Source organism: Ictidomys tridecemlineatus, chromosome 2 (assembly GCF_052094955.1).
Source record: "Ictidomys tridecemlineatus isolate mIctTri1 chromosome 2, mIctTri1.hap1, whole genome shotgun sequence".
Taxonomy (NCBI): Eukaryota; Metazoa; Chordata; class Mammalia; order Rodentia; family Sciuridae; genus Ictidomys; species Ictidomys tridecemlineatus.
This window is the reverse complement of record NC_135478.1, coordinates 224,951,000-224,974,700: the sequence shown is the minus strand read 5'-3', so window position 1 is coordinate 224,974,700 and position 23,701 is coordinate 224,951,000. Positions and strand designations below refer to the sequence as shown.

The 23,701-nt window shown below is 40.7% G+C and overlaps 1 long non-coding RNA gene and 3 other non-coding genes across 4 annotated transcripts in view; all 4 read right to left on the bottom strand.

The window, feature by feature from the left end:
* Positions 1 to 2,408: 2,408 nt before the first annotated feature.
* On the bottom strand, positions 2,409 to 2,480 carry Trnac-gca (transfer RNA cysteine (anticodon GCA)). Its single transcript has one exon. It is a non-coding gene; the product is annotated as a tRNA-Cys (tRNA).
* A 1,441-nt stretch (positions 2,481 to 3,921) lies between these two features.
* Positions 3,922 to 23,701, bottom strand: part of LOC144375496 (uncharacterized) — a 71,696-nt gene continuing 51,916 nt past the window's right edge. Inside the window, exon 3 of the long non-coding RNA XR_013435492.1 lies at positions 3,922 to 4,035. This is a non-coding gene — a long non-coding RNA (uncharacterized LOC144375496). The remainder of the gene's footprint in view (positions 4,036 to 23,701) is intronic.
* Trnac-gca (transfer RNA cysteine (anticodon GCA)) lies at positions 14,854 to 14,925 on the bottom strand. The gene has a single exon. It is a non-coding gene; the product is annotated as a tRNA-Cys (tRNA).
* On the bottom strand, positions 16,522 to 16,593 carry Trnac-gca (transfer RNA cysteine (anticodon GCA)). The gene has a single exon. It is a non-coding gene; the product is annotated as a tRNA-Cys (tRNA).

Below are 23,701 nucleotides of genomic sequence, written 5' to 3'. Positions count from 1 at the left end.
TGGAGGTTGGGAACCAAGTCCTAAGGTGCCATCATTCAAACTGTAAACTACATAAACCTTTTTTTCTTAATATGTATTATCCAGTCTCAGGTACTTTGTTTTAGCAACAAAAATGAACTAATACTAGAACTAACAAGATAGTTGGCAAGACCACTCAATAGAAAATCAGCCTAGAGCAATGAATATCATTCCTCACGTATCAACAGTAATCAACTAAATAAGGAATTAATGGAAAAAAAATCTATTCATAATGTTGTAGGGACAAATAAGGCAAGGCACCGAAGATGGCAGGAAACAGTTTTATTTGGCTGCAGCCAGGTTCAGAGGGTACAGCCTTTGCTGTAATCAATCAATCCCCTGAACCCCAAGTTCAGAGTTTTATATCCAGCATGTAAGGGGAGGGGCACAAAAGTTCACAGTCTGCAGAAGTTCACATAAAAGCAGCTTTTTCTTTCACTGTTCTGAGCATGTTAACTCTTCAAGGACAACACCTGAGAAGGGGAGAGCTTCTGCTCCCCTTTCTTTCCTCCCCCTGCAGCTGTTACCATGGGCCCATTTGTAACTTTAAAATGTAGACATCTCTGTGAAGCCCAGCTCAAGGCCAGAGGCCTTGTTTGCACATTTCTACAAAGTACTATACTGGATACGTTTGTGAAAACTAGTAAGGGGGTGTCCAGCACCTGGAGTGCTGGTATCTTCTGGGCCAGTGGCCAAGTAAACAGGGTTACACGAAAATAGAAAGTTTATCAAATGGACTCTTTTGCTGACAGTCCTAAAATCAGCCATGGTGAAGCAGGCTTTTCTGTGGAGAAAGGGGGTGCCACTTCAATAACAAAACCAAAAACCATATGATAACAAGAAATAAAGTAATACATGTATATTATTGTTCTTTATGAACAAAAATATAAAATATTAATGAATTGCATAAAGGAAATCTGAATTAATGGAGATGATACCATATTCATGAAAGAGGGTCTCAATATTATAAAAATGTTAATCTCCAATTTCATTATTTTTGTCCATGTAATTTCAGCAAAGACTAAAATGGTTTTGCAAGTTTTAGCAGAACTTGAAGAAACAGTATAAAATCAAGAACAGAAGAAATTTAAGAACAGCCATGCACTTTCAGATATCAAAATGAATGGGTAGAACTTGTGCTACCAGCTGTGAGACTAATCAAGGGAAGGAAACTAACCTAGTGAGCATAGGAAGAGACAGACGAGTGGGTGGGACAGCAGGTGTGGCCATGCATAGTGGGAGCCTAAGGGTGAAAGGGCGGCCGTGTCTGCTCCACCTAGACCCACAGTCCAGCTGGTGCTTGAGTCCCAGCGTAGCTCTGAAGAGCACCTACTTCTACTTTCAAGGTTTTCCTGGTGGGATGATGAATATGTGGGAGAGTGACATCATGAAAGCAGAATTACAGTGGGCACTGGGGCACATGCCTGTGATACTCCCTACTTGGGAGGCTGAGGCAGGAAGGTTGCAAGTTCAAGGACAGCCTGAGCAACTTAGTAAGACCCTGTCTCAAAATTTAAAAATAATGAAAAGGTCCACCGCTGTAGCTCAGTGGTAGAGTGTTGCCTAGCATGTGCCAGGTTCTGGGATCAATCCACAGTTGGTGAAAAAAAAATCTGGAATTACAAGTTCATGGTGGAAGTACAAATTGTTCCACAAATGGTACTGAAATAACTTATTTTTCATATGAAAAATGAGAATCCTCACTCTACTAAAAGTCAGACTCTAGGTGACTTAAAGACGTAAATGTGAGCCCAGCTGACGAGGGAGATTGAGTAGTCTTAGAGATTCGGCATGACTTGAATTTGCCAAATCTCTCATAAATGCACACTGCCATCCCAAAGCCCCGCTCTGCCTTAATCACAGGCTGATTTCACTCCAGAAGATCTGGGGAGCTCCCAGCACCCCACATGTGGCATAACAGCAGCCAAAGAATCTGCCCTTGCTCTGTTTTTATCTCTTTCACTAATTCAGTGACAAGAGGTCAAAGAGTCTCATGATACAATCAGAGTCCAGCTTTTTTTTTTCCTTTTGAGTACTTTTATTGTTAAAAATAGTTTTTGTTCAGTCTAGTACTAGATCAGATTTATCCATAAGAGCTAATGAGTCAGTAAGAAGTAACCAAAAAACCATATGATTTTTTTTGAGGAAATAGTGACTGCACTTTAGTTTCTCAGTTACTTTTTTTTATTTTGCACATATAGGCACAATTTTTCCTATCTCTATTTGTACACAAAGTGTAGTCGCATCCTTTGTGTCTTCATTCATGTACTTAGGGTAATGATGTGTGATACTGAACACCTAGCCTCCTCGTCTCTCTCCATATTCACAGCTGAATCTGTGTGGTAGAAAAAAGTTGGAAACAGAACACTGTGTTCATTGAGTGCAAAAAGAGGGGGCACCTGGATTTGAACCAGGGACCTCTTGATCTGCAGTCAAATGCTCTACCCCCGAGCTATACCCCCTAGTCTTTATGTGTGTCTAATAAGCACTCTAAAGCTGCCTGACCACACCCTGGGTTTTACCACCTTCACAATTGTACCTGCTACTGTCAGGCCATGGCACATATCATATCCTGGAATATCATTTACGTCTACAAACGTAAGTTCCAATACCATTTTCCTGCCTATTAGAATTACTGGATGTTAGGATGGACATTAGCAAGGGACTGTGATCCCTCCACTCAAAGTTAAAGTTGTAAGATTCCAATCAGAACTAATCAGAAAGACTAGGGGTGGTCTGTATTTTTAGTGAGGGAGCTGGTAATTCTGATGAAAATCTAGTCTGGGTGACTCTGATTCAACAATATGTCACTCCATAATGTCAACTTTACAGAGCAACTAAGGAAGACCTTCAGAAAAACACACAGATCACTGGCCACAGGAGTCCTCTTTCTGCCAGGTAATTGGTGGCACCAGAGACAACTGACACAGCCTTAGGAAGGGTGGTGCTGCGGGTGAATGGCAAGGAGAACCCTGACCAGAGAAAAGACCAGTGTAGGTTTGCCAATAATAAACACACACACACACACACACACACACACACACACACACCAGCAGGGTCACCTGGATTTGCACCAGGGACCTCTTGGTCTGTAGTCAAATGCTCTGAGCTGTGCCTCCTTGACTGACGGGGCTTCCCTTAGCATATGTTCCCACACCCAAGGACTCCATGGCACACTGTGAGTGTTATTCCTTCCTCCCTGATGGAAACTGCACATGCACCACAGCCTGACAAAAGACCCTGCTGCAGGCCAGAGGTCACCTTCCAGTCCCCAGAGGACTCTCACTCATCTGCAGGCTCTTTCCTACCCAGTCTGATTTACGCACATTCTCGATTCCCTCAGTAAATGGAAATCTGCACCTCTCTTTTCACTCAGTCCTTGATGTGAGTTGGGAGTAGGCAAGTGGAGCAACCGCAGCCGTTGGCCACTTCCAAAATACTGCTTTCTAACAAGTCCGATTTGTCCATTAAGACAAAATCCAGGATATAATGATCTACATTAAATCCAGAGATCTATAAGCTTTTAAAGACAATATTTCTGTCCATGACAAATCCCAAGTGCAGAGGAAGTACAAAAATAGAGTTACTTCAGTAAATGTCACGCTGGACAACTGGTCAAAACTGGAAATAAGTACAACAACCTCATAGAAACGGGGTCACAGAAATTCAAATGCCAGGGAAAAGTGTCCATGTCTTTCTTCTATGTTGCTCTGAATCCACCTTCATGATACCAATTTCATATTTTCTGTCATGTCCACAACTATAATGTATAACGAACCACTCCAAAACTCAGTGCCACAGAAAATAAGGCATTCTGGGATTAGGGGATATTCCCTGATTAAGTCCTGATTCTGTTACCTGGGAGTGGCTTCAGTTCAGAAGTCCTGCATAATACTTACTAGGTCCCATGGTCTTTGAAGTCTTCCTTTCCCATCATTCTCCTTTGCAATTTCTTAAGTCTTCAGTGAAAATACGTGCTTTCAGTGGTTGAGCAGATTTCTCATCTTGCTTCCCCCCCTGTAAATGTTAGAGAACAAGAGGTCTTTAAGCTTCTCAGGGAGTCTTGGTGTTTTTTAATGCAAGTTGCTAATGTGTTTTATCAATATAGCTCTTTTTAAAAACGGGTGGGTTTCCTCTGTTTCCAGTTCCATTTTCCAAAAACCAGAAGTCTGACAAATCATTTTGATGCTGCATTCCCCAGCTCAATTTTAAGTATTTGGGCTCACCACATTTCTGTGGGATCACACCCTTAATTATCTAGGAACAATTTAGCTGAACGTGAAAAATACTTGGCACCAACTTAATGATGTTAGTGGTCTTAATAAAGAGTGCGGTGGCACGTGCCTATATCCTAGCAGCCTGGTAGGTTGAGGCAGTCTCATCAACTTAGTGATACCCTCGGCTGCTAAAAGCCTTTCTCAAAATAACAGGTAAAAAGGGCAAGAGGACAGGGGATTAGCTCAGTGGTAGATTGCTGACTAGTTACATGAAGCCCTGGGTTCAACCCTCAGTACTGAAAAAAAAAAAAAGGACTTTTCAAGTAGGTAGACCTACCCCAATAATGCCCACTACCAAAAGAACAAGGCACACAGGCTCTTGACTTTCTCTTTTCCCTAAAATGAGTAGTAATGGAGTCACTTTTACTTGGGGGAAACCACTCTCATTCTTCTCAGCAGGCCATTTCTGTCCTATCTATGTTGCCCTGACATTTGGTTAACAAACAAGTGAGTTCCTTTCGGAACATAAAGCTTTCTTTTTAAATGCAGCGTGTCCCGGGCAGCACCTGCATTCCACAAGTCTGCAGATTCAGGAATTGCTTCCTGCTGCCCAGGTGATCATGGACCACCATCTTTCCTGGCCTGAAGAAGTCTCCTCGCCATTGGTCCAGCTGTCTGGAACCGCGTGCTGGCCACCCAGCTTCATCCAGGAGCCGTGACAGGTGCTCGAGGGCTTTGTTAGAGCAGGAGCCCCTTCCACCCAGACTTATTCACAATGTGCTGGGTCACAAGCCACCCCAGCCACCAGTGCCGCTCGGCAGCAAGGATTTGTTCTCGAGCCCAAGGTCTCAGATGGATGGGAACTGTCTCACCTCAGCTGGGCTTGGGCAGGTGGGTTGGTTTTGTCAACCTAAAGTCCCAACAGAGATAGCGGATCTCCAGAGAACTGAATTCACTGGGGAGCAGCCGAGGGTTATAATCCAGGATACACCTGCCAGGACCAACTCTAGGCACACCCAGGGAGGAGAAGGAAGATGGGCTTTGAGGGGTAAAATGAGCAAAGTTACATAAGCTGTTCTGAAACAATTATCTGTGAGTCAGGGACCAGGACTGATGATGAGGGTGGTGTCCAAGGAGAACAGCAGTCCTCACAGAAGTGCATTTGGGGTCAGGTTGTGGCGGGCTTTGTGCAGGGTTGTGACTTTAAGGAGTCCTGGTTACGTGTTTAAGCACAGGCCTCTGTGTGAGAGCTCCTCCTTCCTGGCTTCCCGGTTCCATTTCCCGAGGGACTGGCCTTCCCGACTCACTTTGGTTCTGGCCAGTTTCACTTTAAGCTGCGGGTCTAGCTGGCCTGGCTTCTCACTGCCAGCTGGGCTCAGGTGTGGCCATGTGTGTTCACTCCAGGGCTCAGGTTCAAAGGCAAGCTACTTGCAGGCAAGTGCTTCTCCTGGTACTGGTGGACATGCAGAGGCCAGCCAGCCATGCGAGGTACCCAAAGCTCCCACTTGCCTCCCATCTGCTGGCGTTCCACTGGCCAAAGCCCGGCAAGCTGCACAGTGTGCCACGTGTCGATTGATTGACTGACTCAGCTCTAAATCCGCTCTTCCATACCAGCTCTGCCATGGAGACTGCATTCTTGTGTGGCTCCCTCCCATGAGCACCATGTTGGCGATGATGGGTAAGGGGCACTAGAGGGGTGCTCCAGGAGAGGGGCCTCTCCACTGGGTGAAAACTTCCCCCGTGGAATTGCTTCCTGGGTCTCGCTGCTGGAAGGTCAGTAGTGCTCAGACATGGGCTGCTGCTCTGTCCAGGCTCATGCCCAGAGAGTGAAGACCCTTGCTGACCTCACGGTCCCAGCCAGGATTGTAACCAACTCTTTCCCACCGGCCTCAGCCTGCCCACCTATAGGCCTGGTTCCCATGCTCTCCAGTGGACACTAGAGCTCAGGTCTCACTTCCATATAGCTCAACCGTGACCCAGAGGGCTGTGTCCTGCTTGTCTTGTGTCTGTGACCCCACGTGGCAGGAACAGCCAGGGTGTGGGTCAAAACCACACCTTTCCCATTTAGAGCTGAACCCCAGCTTTGGGGGAGGATCCTGCCTCCAAATTTATCCTGGCTGGGCCCCACAAGCCAGTGGCTCCTTTAGAGTTTTCTAAGCCCTTGGTAGTTACTGTCCTTTCATAGCACAAATCTTTCTAGTAAATATCCCTGTTTAAACTGCTGAGTGATTTCTGTCTCCTGGTGGCTGGGATTGAGACATTTGGCCGAAGAGTGAGGTACACTCTCACCTGTGGGAAGGGCCAGAATGAGCAAGGTAAGCACAGGATGTGGACCCGGAGGCAGAAACCTCATCAGAGACAGTCGAGTCCTCTCTCTGGCCTCCCTCCTGTCCCTGCCCTTCCCCTGGGGAGGCTCCCTGATGCTCCACATGGGTGATCCCCTGCCGTGGGATGGAGGGAGAACAAGAGGATGGAACACAGTTGTGCTCTGGGGAGGAGGAGATAGATTTTTTTTCTCCTCTTAGACTGACAGTAAGAAGAGGTAAAGACAGAACAACAGGAGGATGCTGAAGGCCTTGATCTTCCCAGCCAAGAAGGAAATGAGGTCTCCTAAAGAGAGCAAAGGAGGGCTGGGCTGGGGCTCAATGGCAGAGCACTTGCCTGGCATGTGTGAGGCACTGAGTTCAATTGCTCACTAACAAAAGGTGCTAGTCAAGGTCACACTGCCACGGATTTGCACGGCACCTTTTGTCTGGCTGTATAGTTGTCCTCAGCAAAGACTGGCTACCCCAGAGCAAAGGTGGAAATGGCCACTGGCCATCTGTTCTCATATCAGATAAAGTAGATTTCAAGCCAAAATTAATCAGAAAAAACAAAGAAGCTCATTTCATAATGCTTAAGGGAATCAAAAAACAAGAGATAATGATCATAAATATTTATGCCCCCAAACAATGGAGTATCTACACATGAGAGTACAATGACCTTGACATATCATACATTTGAATCAGATGGGATATAATTTCTCATTTTTCTGAGTGTACAGGTTGCAGAATCATATTGGTCATGCAGTCACATATATACACGCAATATATATAATAATGTCTGGTTCGTTGTACCGTCATGTGTAACTAATTAAAACAAATAAAAAATAATACAAAGGAAAAAATGGAGTATCTATGTACAGCAAACAAACCCTTCTCAGAGATAGACCTGAGTCCATCCCACCACCACCAGCAGATATCCACTGGAGCTCAGGCCCAGCCCAGATCCACCTTGCCAACCTGCTCAGGAGCCAGGGTCCAGGGTAGGCCTGGGCCTGCCCCCCACACCACCACCTGTGAGCCCAGCTCTGACCCACTTCCATCTTGAGACACTGCAGCCATTCCTATAGCCTCCCCCATGTAGTAGCCTCTACCTTGGGACAACAGACAGGGACTAGAAGCAGCTGCAGCTTGGAGAGTCATTCCAAAGCCAGTGTAAGGCCCACCCTTTCAGCCCCATCTCTGAAAGGCATTGCATCCATCTTGGGACACCTCCACTGCTCTCTCGAGTTACCTCCTTCTATTGCTGCCACCACCTATAGTTTCAGTAGCATCCATTCTGGGACACCGGCAGGTCTGGAAGCCCAACCCCAAGGTGAGATACAGATAATCTGCACAGATACTACAAGATTAGAGGGTAGAAACTGTAATACCTCAGATCCACACTGCAAGTAAGGAAATCACATAGACAACATGAAAAAAGAGGGTGGAAAGTGCCCCAAACAAACCAGGATACCACAATAACAGAACCCATGGACAGTGCAGTTGATGAAATGTCAGAGAAGAAGTTCAGAAGGTTCATAATTAAACTGATCTGTGAATTAAAGAATGGCCTAAATGGGCAAATAGAGGTAAAAACTGATCACGGCAACAAAGACACAAGAGAGCTAATACAGGCAACCATTGATGACACCAATCAACAGATAAGGGAGCAAATACAGGCATCCATTGATCACACCAACAAGGAGATAAGGGAGAAAATACAGGTAGCAAAAGATTACTTCAAGAAAGAGATACAGATTCTGAAAAAAAAATCAGAAATCCTTGAAATGAAGGAAACACTAAATAAACAAACAAACAAACAAACAAAAAACCTCAATAGGAAACATCACTAACAGACTAGATCACTTGGGAGAAAAAACATTAGATAATGAAGACAAAGTATACAAACTGGAAAATAAAGTTGGCCACACAGTGAAGATGGTAAGGAACCATGAGCAGAACATCCAAGAATTATGGGACAGCATCAAAAGACCAAATCTAAGTGTTACTGGGATAGAGGAAGGCACAGAGTTTCAAACTAAAGGAATGCACAATCTCTTCAATGAGATAATATCAGAAAATTTCCCAAGCATGAAGAATGAATTGGAAAATCAAATACAAGAGTCCTACATCACACCAAATATGCAGAAATAAAACAGGTCTACACCAAGGCACATTATAATGAAAATGCTTAGCATACAGAAAAAGGATAGAATCTTAAAGGCCACAAGAGACAGAAATCAGATCACATATAGGGGGAGACCAATTCGTATTTCAGAAGCTTTTTCAACCCAGACCCTCAAAGCCAGGAGATCCTGGAACATATACCAAGCTCTGAAAGTAAATGGATGCCAATCAAGAATCTTATTTCCAGAAAAATTAAGCTTTAGATTTGATGATAAAACATGATATGTAATATTATGTAATAAAAACATTCCATAATAAAAAAAAGAATTTATAACTAGAAAACTGGCACTACAGAACATCCTCAGCAAAATATTCCATGAAGAGAAAATGAAAAACAATAATAAAAATCAGCAAAGGGAAGTATTACACTAAAGGAAAAATTAATCAAAGGAGAAACCAAGTCAAGTTAAATACCAAAAATAAATAAAAATGGCTGGGAATACAAATAATTTTTCAACAATAACCCTGAATGTTAATGGCCTAAACTCACCAATCAAAAAACATAGACTGGCAGATTGGATTTTAAAAAAGACCCAACAATGCTACCTCCAAGAGACTCATCTCATAGGAAAAGACATCTACAAACTGAAGGTGAAAGGTTGGGAAAAATCATACCACTCACATGGACTGCAGAAGCAAGCAAGGGGTTTCTATCCTCATATCAAATAAAGTAGACTTCAAACTAAAGTCAACCAAAAAGGATAAAGAAGGATATTTCATATGGCTTAAGGAAATTATTCATCAATAAGAAATATCAATTATAAATATATATACCCCAAACAATGGAGCATCTATGTTCATCAAACAAACTCTTTTCAAGTTCAAGAGTCAAATAGACCACAACACAATAATTCTGGGTAACTTTAACACACCTCTTTCACCACTAGATAGATCTTCCAAATAAAAGTTGAACAAAGAAACTATAGAACTCAATAATGTAATCAATAACTTAGGCTTAACTGACATTATAGAATATTTCATCCTTCAACAAGTGAGTACACTTTCTTCTCAGCAGCACATGGATCCTTCTCTAAAATAGACCATATATTATGCCACAAAGCAACTCTTAGCAAATACAAAAAAGCAGAGATACTACCCTGCATTAAGATCATAATGGAATTAAATTAGAACTCAGGGATAAAATAAAAAATAAAATTTACCCCAACACCTGGAGACTAAATAATATGCTACTGAATGAATAATGGGTTGCAAAAGACCTCAAGGAGGAGATTAAAAACTTCTTAAAACACAGATACAACATATCAAAATCTCTGGGACACTATAAAGGCAGTTCTAAGAGGAAAGTTCTTTGGATGAAGTTCATTCTTTAAAATAAGAAAAAGTTGACAAATAAATGACTTAACACTACATCTCAAAGTCCTAGAAAAAGAAAAACAAATCTACACCAAAAGCAGTAGAAGACAGGAAATAATTAAAATTAGAATTGAAATCAATGAAATTAAAACAAAAGAAACAATTAAGAAAATTGACAAAACAAAAAGTTGGTTCTTTGAAAAAAAAAATTGATGAACCCTTAGCCATGCTAATAAAGAGAAGGAGAGAAACAACTCAAATTACTAACATACATGATGAAAAAGGAAATATCACAACAGACACTACAGAAATACAGAAGATAATTAGAAATTATTTTGAAAACTTGTGCTCCAATGAAATAGAAAATATCAGAGCATTGACAAATTTCTAGAGTCACGATTTGCCCAAATTGAATCAGGATGATGTACACATTTTAAACAGATCAATTTTAAGTAATAAAATAGAAGATGCCGTCAGAAGCCTACCAACCAAGAAAAGCCCAGGACGGGATGGATACACAGCTGAGTTCTGTAAGACCTTCAAAGAAGAATTAATACCAATACTACTAAATTTATTTCAGGAAATAAAAAAAGAGGGAACACTTCCAAACTCATTCTATGAGGCTAATATCACCCTGATTCCAAAACCAGACAAAGACACATCAAAGAAAGAAAACTTCAGATCAATATCTCTAATGAACATAGATGCAAAAATTCTCAGTAAAATTCTGGCAAATTGAAAACAAAACATATCAAAAATATAATGTGCTGCAGTCTGGCTGGGCACAAATCATGAGCCACTGAAGCAGGAACAAACTTTATTTCTGAACTCCAACAGCACACTCCACACTCCACAAACGCTCCCCGGGAACTATCCAGGAACCAGCCACCGGAAATATCGCTCCCAGAAATCCCTCCTCCTGCACTTCCCCAACCAATCAGAACTCTCTGGGAATCCACGGGAATCCCCAAGAAAACTCCAAAGTAGCGTGAGAACTGCGAAATAGCGGCAGAGGCAGATAGTAATGCCTCACCTGTCAATCAATACTATTGGCAAAATGCAAGGGGCCATTCCGACTCAGCTGTGGCTCTCAGCAATAATGTACCACAATCAAGTGGGATGCAAGGTTTGTTTAAAATATAGAAATTAATATATGTAATTCATCACACCAATAGACTTAAAGATAAGAACCATATGATCATCTCAATAGATGCAGAAAAAGCATTTGACAAAATACAGCACCCTTTCATGTTCAAAACACTAGAAGAACTAGGGATAAACAGGAACATATCTTAATGTCATAAAAGCTATCTATGCTAAGCCCCAGGCAAACATCATTCTAAATGGAGAAAAATTGAAAGCATTCCCTCTAAAAAGTGGAACAAGCCAGGGATGCTCTCTTTCACCACTTCTTTTTAATATAGTTCTTGAAACTCTAGCCAGAGCAATTAGACAGACAAAAGAAATTAAAGGGATACACATAGGAAAACAAGAACACAAATTAGCACTATTTGCTGATGATATGACTCTATTCCTAGAAGACTCAAAAAATTCCACCAGAAAACTTCTAGAACTAGTAAATAAATTGAGCAAAGTAGCAAGAGACAAAAATCAACACCCAAAAATCAAAGGCATTTCTGTGTATCAGTGACAAATCCTCTGAAATGGAAATGAGGAAAACTACCCCATTTACAATAGCCTCAAAATAAATATATAAATAAATAGATAAATAAATAAATAAATAAAATACTTAAGAATCAACCTAACAAAAAAGGTGAAAGACCTCTACAATAAAAACTACAGAATGCTAAAGAAAGAAATTAAAGAAGACCTGAGAAGATAGAAAGATCTCCCTTGTTCTTGCATATTCAGAGTTAACATTGTCAAAATGACTCTACTACCAAGAGCACTATACAGATTTAATGCAATTCCAATCAAAATCCCAATGACATTCCTCATAGAAATAGAAGAAGCAGTCATGAATTTCATCTGGAAAAGTAAGACACCCAGAATAACTAAAGCAAGAAGAGTGAAGCAGGTGGCGTCGCTATACCAGATCTTAAACTATACTACAGAGCAATTGTAACAAAACCAGCATGACATTGACATCAAAACATACTGGTAGTTCAATGGTACAGAATAGAGAACACAGAGACAAACCCTCACATTACAGTTTATCTAATATTAGACAAAGGCATCAAAAACATATATTGGAGAAAAGATAGCCTCTTCAGCAAATGGTACTGGGAAAACTGGAAATCCATATGCAACAAATTGAAATTAAACCCCTAACTTTCACCATGCACAAAACTCAACTCAAGGTTGTTCAAGGACTTAGGAATTAAACCAGAGACACTGCATCTAATAGATGAAAAAGTAGGCTCAAATCTTCATCATGTCAGATTAGTCCCCAACTTACTTAATAAGACTCCTATAGTGAAAGAATTAATATCAAGAATCAATAAATGGGATGGATTCAAACTAAAATGCTTTTTCTCAGAAAAAGAAACAATCAATAATGTCAATAGAGAGCCTACAATTTGGGAACAAATTTTTACCACATGCATGACAGATAGAGCACTAATCTCTAGGATATGTAAAGAACCCAAAAATCTTAACACCAAAAAGATGAATAACCCAATCAATAAATTGACCAAAGACCTGAATAGACACTTCTAAGAAGATACACAATCAATCAGCAAATATATGAAAAAATGGACAACATCTCTAGCAATTAGAGAAACGCAAATCAAAACTACTCTAAGATTTCATCTCACTCCACTCAGAATGGCAGCTATTAAGCATACAAACAACAATAGGTGTTGGTGAGGATGTTGGGGGAAAGGTACACTCATACACTGCTGGTGGGACTGCAAATTGTTGCAGCCAATGTGGAAAGCAGTATAGAGATTCATTGTGAAACTATGAATCTTTGACCCAGCTATCCCACTCCTTGGTTTCTACTCAAAGGACTTAAAAACAGCATATTACAGGCACACAGCCACATCAATGTTTAAGGTGCACAATTCACAATAGCTAAACTGTGGAACCAACCTACATGCCCTTCAGTAGATGAATGGATAAATGAAGTGTGGTATATATGCACAATGGAATATGATTCAACATTAAAAGAGAATAAAATCATGGCATTTGCAGGTAAATAGATGGAGTTGGACAATATAATGCTTAGTGAAGTTAGCCAATCCTAAAAAACCAAATGCCAAATGTTTTCTCTGATTTAAGGATGCTGATTCATAATGTGGTTGGGGGCAGGGAGGGGGAGACAACGTGGTGAGAGGATTAAATGAATTCTAGATAGGGCAAAGGTATGGGAGGGAAAGGAGGGAGCATGAGGGTAGGAAAGATGATGGAATGAGATGGACATCATTACCCTAAGTACATGTTTGAAGACACGAGTGGTGTGACTCTACTTTGTGTACAACCAGAGATACGAAAAATTGTGCTCTACATGTATAATATAAATTGTAATGCATTCTGCTGACACATATGACAAATTAAAACTTAAAAATTTTTTAAAAACCCTTTTCAACTTTAAGAATCTATTGTCATATACAACTAAAAAGAAAAAAAAATTTAAAAAGGAATCAAGTAGAACATAATCCAACAGCTGGGAGATAGTAACACACCTCTCTTATCACTGGATAAAGCATTCAAACACTAACTAAATAAAGATGCTACAGAACTAAAAAACACAATTAATAATTTGAACTGAAGAGACATATAGAATATTTCATCCATCAATGTCTGAATTCACTCTCTTGTAAATACCACATGGAATATTTTCTAAAGCAGACCAGATTTTAGGACAAAGCATACCTTAACAAATAAAAAAAACAGAAAATACCTTCATTCTATCAGATCATAATGGAATGAAATTAGAAATCTACAACAAAGATCAAAAAAATCAAAATCACTCTAATACCTGGAGACTTAATAATACACTTTTGAATGATGAATGGCTAACAGAAGGAAAATTTTTAAATTCTTAGAGGTAAATGAGACTAATGACACAACATGTCAAAACATTTGGCACAGTATGCAGGCGGTTCTCACAGCATTGAGCTCATACTTCAAAGGAACAGAAAGACCAAATAATCTAACATCACATCTCTATAAAAAGCCCTATAAAAGTAAGAACAAGCCCTATAAAAGTAAGCCCCATAAAAGTAAGAACAAACTAACACCCAAACCAGTAGAAGACAACAAATAATTTAGATCAAAGCTGAAACCAGTGAAATTCAGTAAGCACTGACTGTAATGGATGGGAACCCTCCTGACATCTGCAGCCTCCTTCAGGTCTTCACCTCCTCATTTTGCTGGTCCTTGTTAGCACAGTCCCAGCCCCGTCCCTCACCATAGACTGGCAGTTAGGGACCTGGGAATGCAGAAATGCATCTCATTACCCAGTGGCCAGCTCTGGTCCAAACCAAGCATGATTTTTCCTTCACTAAGAACAAAAGATGAAAGTGGGGTGGGTATTCAGGGGTAGAAGAAAAGAAGATGCACTTGGAGTGGCTTCTGAGACCTGCTGTGTGTGCACTGTACTCATGAGGTGGGGGACTTCAAGTCAAGGTGGTCTTCCAGCTCTTGGGAGATGATCATAGGGTAGTAGAGTTGAGGACATAGGCCCTCTACATAAAAGGAATATCATTGTGACCCCATGTCATGGAGCTCTGAGAAGCAGGATCTAAGGTGGTTTCAATAAATGCCAAGCCATGGAGATCTCCCAGTGTCACTCACGACCCACCTAAGAGGTACCTGGTTAAGGTAGCTACCAAAATAGTGCATAAATGAGGGGGCACCTGGATTTGAACCAGGGACCTCTTGATCTGCAGTCAAATGCTCTACCCCTGAGCTATACCCCCACTTAAGTGGAACCTCTCATTAGCTCCTCTTTATCCGGGGCAGTGCACCCAGGCTACTGTGATTTAATTTTTTTTATTGGTTGTTCACAACATTACAAAGCTCTTGACATATCATATTTCATACATTAGATTGAAGTGGGTTATGAACTCCCAATTTTTACCCCAAATGCAGATTGCAGAATCACATCGGTTACACATCCACATTTTTACATAATGCCCTATTAGTAACTGTTGTATTCTGCTACCTTTCCTATCCCCTACTATCCCCCCTCCCCTTCCCTCACATCTTCTCTACCCCACCTACTGTAATTCATTTCTCTCCTTGTTTATTTTCCCATTCCCCTCACAACCTCTTATATGTAATTTTGTATAGCAATGAGGGTCTCCCTTCATTTCCATGCAATTTCCCTTTTCTCTCCCTTTCCCTCCCATCTCATGTCTCTGTTTAAAGTTAATCTTTTTTTTCCTGCTCTTCCTCCCTACTCTGTTCATAGTTGCTCTCATTATATCAAAGAAGACATTTGGTATTTGTTTTTTAGGGATTGGCTAGCTTCACTAAGCATAATTTGCTCTAGTGCCATCCATTTCCCTGCAAATTCCATGATTTTGTCATTTTTTAGTGCTACGTAATATTCCTGCTATTGTCCTTCTTGGACTATTCCCTAAAGACCTTAAAAGAGCATGCTACAGGGATACTGCCACATCGATGTTCATAGCAGCACAATTCACAATAGCTAGACTGTGGAACCAACCCAGATGCCCTTCAATAGATGAATGGATAAAAAATGTGGCATTTATACTGTGATTTATAATGCAGTTTTCTATGTATGTTCTAGCAAGTCCAGAGTCCCACTTTCTCCACTGAAGTCTATTCTCCTCTCTTGCATCTCCAACCTTAACTGCACCCTCTCAGCTCCTCTCCCTTCTCAGACTGAGCTGGTGGAACCACCTTGGCACCTGGGAAGCACACCTGACCCCAGATTTTCCCTAAGTCCACACACCATGATCAGACAAGAGCTGCTGATCCTGGTCTTCAAAGAACCTCACACACAGCTGAGGAAGAGGCTTCTCCATACTCCAAGGCCTCGAGGGGGGGCTCGTTATTTCACTCCATCACTCATTCCCTCAACACACAATCATGGAGCTTGTTAGGTGCTAGACCCTGTCATCCATGTTGAGGTCAGAGACACAGGGAAGATATAGTCCTTGTTCCTCAAAGAGTCTTGGTCCAAACAAAAGAGAAACTCAGGAACAAAATGTTTCCACAGAGGTCTCAGGGAGAAAGGAGCCCTGCTCAGGCATCAGGGGGACCTTCCTGGAGGATCCATTGCCTTGGAGGACAGCCTGTGACACAGCATGACCAGCCATGCCCTAGAGTAACCTCACAGCTTGCCCTACTGCTGTCTCCTTCTGGAGAGGATGACACAGATGTGGACTGAGCAGAATCCACAGCCCAAGGGCTATATATTGAAGTTCATGCCTGGGACATTGCAGGGGGATAAGAGCTTATATAGATGACCTGGGTCAGTATGTGACTCCTGGTGATTTACTACTTCAGAAAATATTATCTCTGGCATCTAAAAGATGATTCTAGCAAGGGGGCACCTGGATTTGAACCAGGGACCTCTTGATCTGCAGTCAAATGCTCTACCCCTGAGCTATACCCCCTGCTGCTATGTATGTGTAATAAGCACCTTAAACCTGGATGGCCACACCCTGGATTCTCCACCTGGAGATGTGCGCTTGCTAATGTCTGCCTTCATAGCTTCCTTCCTGCTAGGCCACGCCCCTTCCTGTCTACACACCTGTAGGTGTCATCAACACCCTTCCTAGAGGAGGAGTGGGCATAAAAATGATAGATGTCTGCAGCAGGAACCTCCTTCACACTCAACTAGAGAAACCAGACCATAGATCAGGCTGCTCAGCAGACTCTCCAGAGGTGAGGATGGGGCCTGGGATGGGCATGAGCAAACATTCTTGGTTCCTCCCTGACAACCCCTAATCCAACCCTCTGAGAAGGGATGGAGGGATCACTTGTGCCTCTAGCTGCTCCATGTGGGATTCTGACTCTCTGACAGTTTGGAGGTACTCATTTAATCTGCACCTATGTTAGTCAGCTCTTCATCACTGTGACCAAAATAGCTGACAAGAACGACTTATAGGAAACAGCTTATAAGTGTGTTTAAGGCTCCCCGTTTTGGAGGTGCAATCTGTGATCATAAGACTGAAATGTTCTGGGCCTTAGTGGAGGCAGAACATCATGGGACAAGTTGGTGGTGCAGGAAAGATGCTGGCTTGTGGCAGCCAGAAAGCAGAGACAGCAAGTGAGGCACCAGGGACAAAGTACAAACCCCAAGGGCACGTCCCAAATCATCACTTCCTTTTGCTGCTCCTCAATGCCTAGAGTCAGTTAGACTCTTCAGATTATTAATTTACTAAATGGACTAATGTGCTTTTGGGTTACAGTTCTCATAATCAAATTATTTTACCTCTGAACATTCCTGCACTAATACTGGAGATTTGGGGGACACTGGAGATACAAGCCATGACAGTGCCCTTTCATGCCGTAGACCTGACTGGAGACGGAGTCACAGTGGAGTCCACATTGATGATGAAGGCTTCTGTTCACAAACGCTCTGGGCCAGAGGATGAACTGCCCCTCTGTCTCTCCTCTTCCTCCCCTCTCTCTCTCCATTTTCTCGATCCTTCAAGGTTCACACAGAAGAAACCTGAAGAGAGGATCCAGCCCACTGAAAGGTGAAGAAGTGGGAGTCCAGAGTCCCACAGCCCCTGGAGCATGAGCAGCTGCAAACATGTGGTCGGTATGTTTAGGAGGGGCCAGCAGGTGACAGCATCTTGAACCAAGGGCTGCCCACTGTGCAGACAATTGCTTAGCCCCAAGTTATCCCCGCATCCCTGTTCAGTCCTCCCTGATTAACACGGAGCCACCGTCAGTGATTCAGGACAGACTCTCATGTCTCTTTGTTCTAGAGAACTGGAGGGAAGTGACTGCCCTCACTCGGACAGACCTCATTCTCACCTTGAGCTGGCCCTGTCCTTCCCCAGAGACCTGTGTTACCACACCCAAGAATTCCACGGGACACTAGAAGTTTCACTCATTCTTAGTCAACTATGGAAACTGTAGATGCACCCAAACTGAGTAGAGACCCTTCTTCAGGCCATGGGTTCATCTCTCATTTCCCAGAGGACGTTCGCTTGTCTCATGGGCTCTTCTTCTACCCATCCCGATTGCAGACACAATCTGAATTCCTTCCACACACTGAAGTCCCCTTCTCTCCCCTCACCCAGTAAAATCTGATGGGGCAAGTGTAGGGGTCGTGCTGTTAGTCAGCCACTTCCACAATACTGCTTCACAACTAATATCCCCCAAATCTCATCATGCAAAATAAGTATTTATTCTCATGTGCTTAGATTGGCAGATTGGATGTCATTCCGTTGGTCTGGGCTGGGCTCTGATGGCTCTGCTTCAAGCTGTGGCTCCTCTGCACCTGGTCTCTCTTGTGAGTTGGGTTCATGTCTGTGCCATGAGTGTTCCTTCTGGGCTCCCAGCCCGAGGAGCAGCAGCAGGTAGGGGGCACTTTCATGGCTGTGGCAGAAATGCAAAGGGGCAAGCCCAACTACCTTTCCAAGCAGGTTTTAATCCTGTCTCGGGTCACATACCACCAGCTCATTGGTGAAAGCAAGGCACAGGATAAGCCCTAGTTCAAGAGCAGGTTCCATCTCTAATGAAAGATCCATAAAGTCTCATGGCAAATGGCCAGATACAGGAATAGGCAGAAACTGCCCGCTGTGTCAGAGCCACATGCAAAATATACTCACCTCTCTCCGAGGCTCCAAAGCCTGAGTTTTCCAAATGCTCTCAGAAATCCATACTACAATTCCTGAAGCTCTGGTTTCTTTTTCCCCCATGTTTTTATTGGTGCATGATAATTGCCCATAGTGGTTGGATTGTTGTAACAGATTCACACATCCACAAAATACAACAATTAATTTGCCAGTGCCATCCCCTAGTGTTTTCTCTTTCCCTCCTTCCCTCCTCCTCTCTGGTTTCTTTCTGCTACTCCATTGCTTTCCCTTTGATTTTCATGACATCCCCCACAACCTTCCATTTCCTTTTTTCTCTGTATCTTCCATGTATGTGAGAAAACATATGACCTTGGACTTGAGTTTTGGCTTATTTTGCTTAATATAATATTCTCAAATCCATTTTCCTGCGTATATCATTACTTCATTCTTCTATGGCTGAATAAAACTTCATTGCATATATATGCCACATTTTCTTGATATTTTCAAGTACCAAGTTCCATAGTATGGTTTTTGTGAATTGTGCTGCTATAAACATGGATATGCATCTATCACTATAGTTTTTTCATTTTAATTCTTCAGGATAAATGCCAAGGAGTGGTATAGCTGGGTCATATAATGATTACATGCCTAGTCTTTTGAAGAAACTCCACACTGATTTCCACAGTGTTTGTACTAATTTACAATCCCACCAACAGTGTAAAAGTGTTCCTTTTTCTCCACAGTCTTTCCAGGACTTACTATTGTTTGTATTCTTGATGGCTATCATTCTAACCCAGTGTAGTTTTGATTTACATTTCTCTAATTGATAAGGATGGCAATCATTTTATAATAATTTTATCAGCCATTTGTATTTATTTTGAGAAGTGGCTGTTTAGTTCATTTCCCTATTTATTAATTGGGTTATTTGTGGGGTTTCTTTTGAGTTCTTTATATATTCTTGATATTAATTCTTTGTCAAAAGACTAACTAACAAAGATTTTCTCTCATTCTATAAGTTCTTTCACATTCTTAATCATTTCCTTTGCTATGCAGAATATCTTTTCAATTTGATTTCATCACATTCATTAATTCTTGGCATTATTTCCTGAGTTTAGGGATCTTACTGAGAAAGTCATTGCCTGTACTTAAATGTTGGAGTCTTGAACCTACATTTTCTTCTAGAAGTTGCATAATTTTTTATCTAATTCCTACATTTTTGATTCATTTTGAGTTGACTTGGTACAGGGTGAGAGATAAGGATCTAGTGTCATTCTTCTACATATAGAGAACCATTTCTCGCTGCACCGCTTGTCAAAAAGACCATCTTCTCTCCAGTGTATGTTTTTCACACCTTTATGATGGATCAGATGACTATGTCTGGGTATATTTGTCTCTGTATCTTCTATTCTGTTCCATTGGTCTATATGTCTATTTTATGTCAGTACCATGCAGTTTTTATTTTTATATCTCTGTAATATATTTGCTTTTTTCAGCTTAGAATTGCTCTAGTTATTCTGGATCTTTTATACTTACAGATGAATTTTAGATTTTTTTCTACTTTTGTGAAGAACATCATTGGTATTTTGATGAGGATTTCATTGAATCTGCATGTTACTATTGATAAAACAGCCATTTTAACCATACTAATTGTGCCTATCCTTGAACATGGAAGTCTTTCCATCCTCTTGTGTCTTGTGTTCTATTTTTTTCTTCAGTGTTCTATGGTTTTCATTGTAGGGGTCTTTTACCTCCTTGGTTAGATTTATTCTTAAGCTGGTGGTGTTTGAGACTATTGTGAATGGGATTATTTTCCTGATTTCTCTTGCAGCAGATTCATTATTGGTGTATAGGAAAGCTCTTTATTTATATATGTTGATTTTGTAACCTCCTACTTATTTGCTTATTAGCTCTAGCCACCTTCTAGTGGAGCTTTTTGGATCTTCTATGTATAGAATCATATTTATTTGTAAATAGTGATAATTTGACTTCTTCTTTTTCTATTTTTATCCCTATTATTTCCTTCTCTTGCCTCATTGCTCTGGCTAGAATTTCTAGTGCTATATTAGAGTATTGAATATGAGTGCTGAGAGTGGAAATCTTGTCATGTTGAAGATTTTAAAGAAATTTTTTTCAGTTTTTTCCCATTTGCTGTGATGTTGGCTTTGGGTTTGTCAAATATGGCTTTTATGATATTTATATAGATTCCTTCTATCCCTAATTTCTATAGTGCTTTATTTTCATTAATGGTTGAATTTTATTGAAAATTTCCTGTGCATCAACTGAGACAACTATATGATTTTATTTTTGTGGTGAGTTATATTTATTGATTTGCATATGTTAAATCATCCTGCACCCTGCAATAAAACAACTTGGACATCATGTACAAACTTCTTAATGTATTGTTGAAGATGATTTGTTAGTATTTTAGTAAGAATTTTTGCTTTAAGCTCCTTAGACATATTGATGTGTAGCTCTCTTCCTTTGATGTATTCTTATTTGGTTTTGGCATATGGGTGATACTGGCTTCACTGAATTAAATTGGAAGTGTTCAATCTCTTTCTATTTAATGAAATAATTTGAGTAGCATTGGTATTAGTTCTTCTTTAAAGATCTAATAGAATTCAGCTGAAAATTCATCTGGTCCTGGACTTTCCTTTGTTGGAATACTTTTTATTACTGTTTCTATTTCATTGCTAGTTATCAGTGTGTTTTGGTTTTCTATGTCCTCTTGATTCAATTTTGGCATGTCATATGTGTTCAACAAATTGTGCTGGGAAAACTGGAAATCCATATGCAACAAAATAAAATTAAACCCCTATCTCTTCCATGCACAAAATTTAACTCAAAATGGATTAAAGACCAAGGAATTAAACCAGAGACTCTGCGTCTAATAGAATAAAAAGTAGACCCTAATCTCCATCATGTTGGACTAGGACCCAGCTTCTTTAAAAAGACACCTATAGTACAAGAATTAAAACCATGAATCAATAAATGGGCTGGAATCAAACTAAAAAGTTTTTTCTCAGCAAAAGAAATAATCTGTGAGGTGAGCAGAGAGCCTCCATCCTGGGAACAAATTTTTTACCCCTCACACATCAGATAGAGTACTAATCTCTAGGGTATATAAAGAACTCAAAAAGCTAAACACCAAAAAACAAATAATCCAATCAACAAATGGACCAAGGACCTGAACAAACACTTCTCAGAAGAGGATATACAATCAACCAACAAATATATTTTAAAAATGATCATAATCTCTAGCAATCAGAGAAATGCAAATCAAAACTACTCTAAGATATCATCTCACTCCAGTAAGAATGGCAGCTATTAAGAATACAAGCAACAACAAGTGTTGGCGAGGATGTAGGGGAAAAGGTAGACTCACACATTGCTGGTGGGACTCCAAATTGGTGCAGCCAATTTGGAAAGCATTATGAAGATTCCTTGGAAACCTGGGAATGGAACCACCATTTGACCCAGCTATTCCTCTCCTCAGACTATTTTGGTTTTGGCATGTGGGTGATACAGGCTTCACAGAATTAAATTGGAAGTGTTCAATTTCTTTCTATTTCATGAAATAATTTGAGTAGCATTAGTATTAGTTCTTTAAAGATCTAATAAAATTGAGCTGAAAATTCATCTGGTCCTGGACTTTCCTTTGTTGGAATACTTTTTATTACTGCTTCTATCTCATTGCTAGTTATCAGTGTGTTTTGGTTTTCTATGTCCTCTTGATTCAGTTTTGGCATGTCATATGTGTTCAACAAATTGTGTACCAAAGGACTTAAAAACAGCATACTACAGGGACACAGCCACATCAATGTTTATAGCAGCATAATTCACAACAGCTAAACTGTGGAGCCAACCTAAATGTCCTTCAGTGGATGAATGGATAAAGAAAATGTGGCTTATATACACAATGGAATTTTACTCAGCATTTTAAAAGAACAAAATCATGACAATTGCAGGTAAATGGATGGCGTTGGAGAAGATAATGCTAAATGAAGATAGCCAATCCCAAAAAAACAAATGCTGAATGTTTTCTCTGATATAAGGGAGGTGACTCATAGTGGGGTAGGGAGGGAAAGCTTGGGAGGATCAAGTGAATTGTAGATAGGGTAGAGGAGTGGGAAGGAAAGGGAGAGGACAGGGGATTCACAAGGATGGTAGAATGTGATGAACATCATTTTACAAAGTACATGTATGAAGACTTGAATTGGGTGTCAACATACTTTATATACAAACAGAGATATGAAAAAATGTGGTATATATGAGTATTAAGAATTGTAATGCAAAAAAGTACATGTATAATGGCATAAATTGGTGTGAACATATTTTATATAAATACAAAAAATTATGCTCTATATGTGTAATAAGAATTGTAATGCACTCCACTGTTGTCATGTATTTAAAAATAATAATAAAATCAATTTTAAAAAACATCCATTTCTTCCATTTTTTCAATTTATTGGAGTATAACTTTTCAAAATAGTTCCTAATGATCCTCTGAATTTCTGTGATGTGTGTAGTGATGTCTCCTTTCTCATCTCTAGTTTTAGTAATTGGGTCTTCTCATTTTTCTTCTGATTAATTTGGAAAAGGGTTTATCAATCTTGTTTATCTTTTCAAAGAACCAACAATTTTTTGATCCATTGTATGTTTTGTATTCTCTTGTTTATTCAGCTTTTTCACTGCTGTGAGTAAAGGACCCAACCAGAACAATTGTAGAGGAGTAAAGGTTTATTTAGGAGCTCATGGTTTCACAGGTCTCAGTCCATAAGTAGCTGGCTCCATTCCTCAGGACTCAAGGTGAAGCAGGACATCATGGTGGAAGAGTGTGGCAGACAGAAGCAGCTCACACAGTGATCAGGAGGAAGAAAGAGACTCTACTCTCCAGATACAAAATAGATATCCCACAGTGCCACCCCCAATGAACCACTTCCTTCAGCCATAGCCCACCTGCATTCAG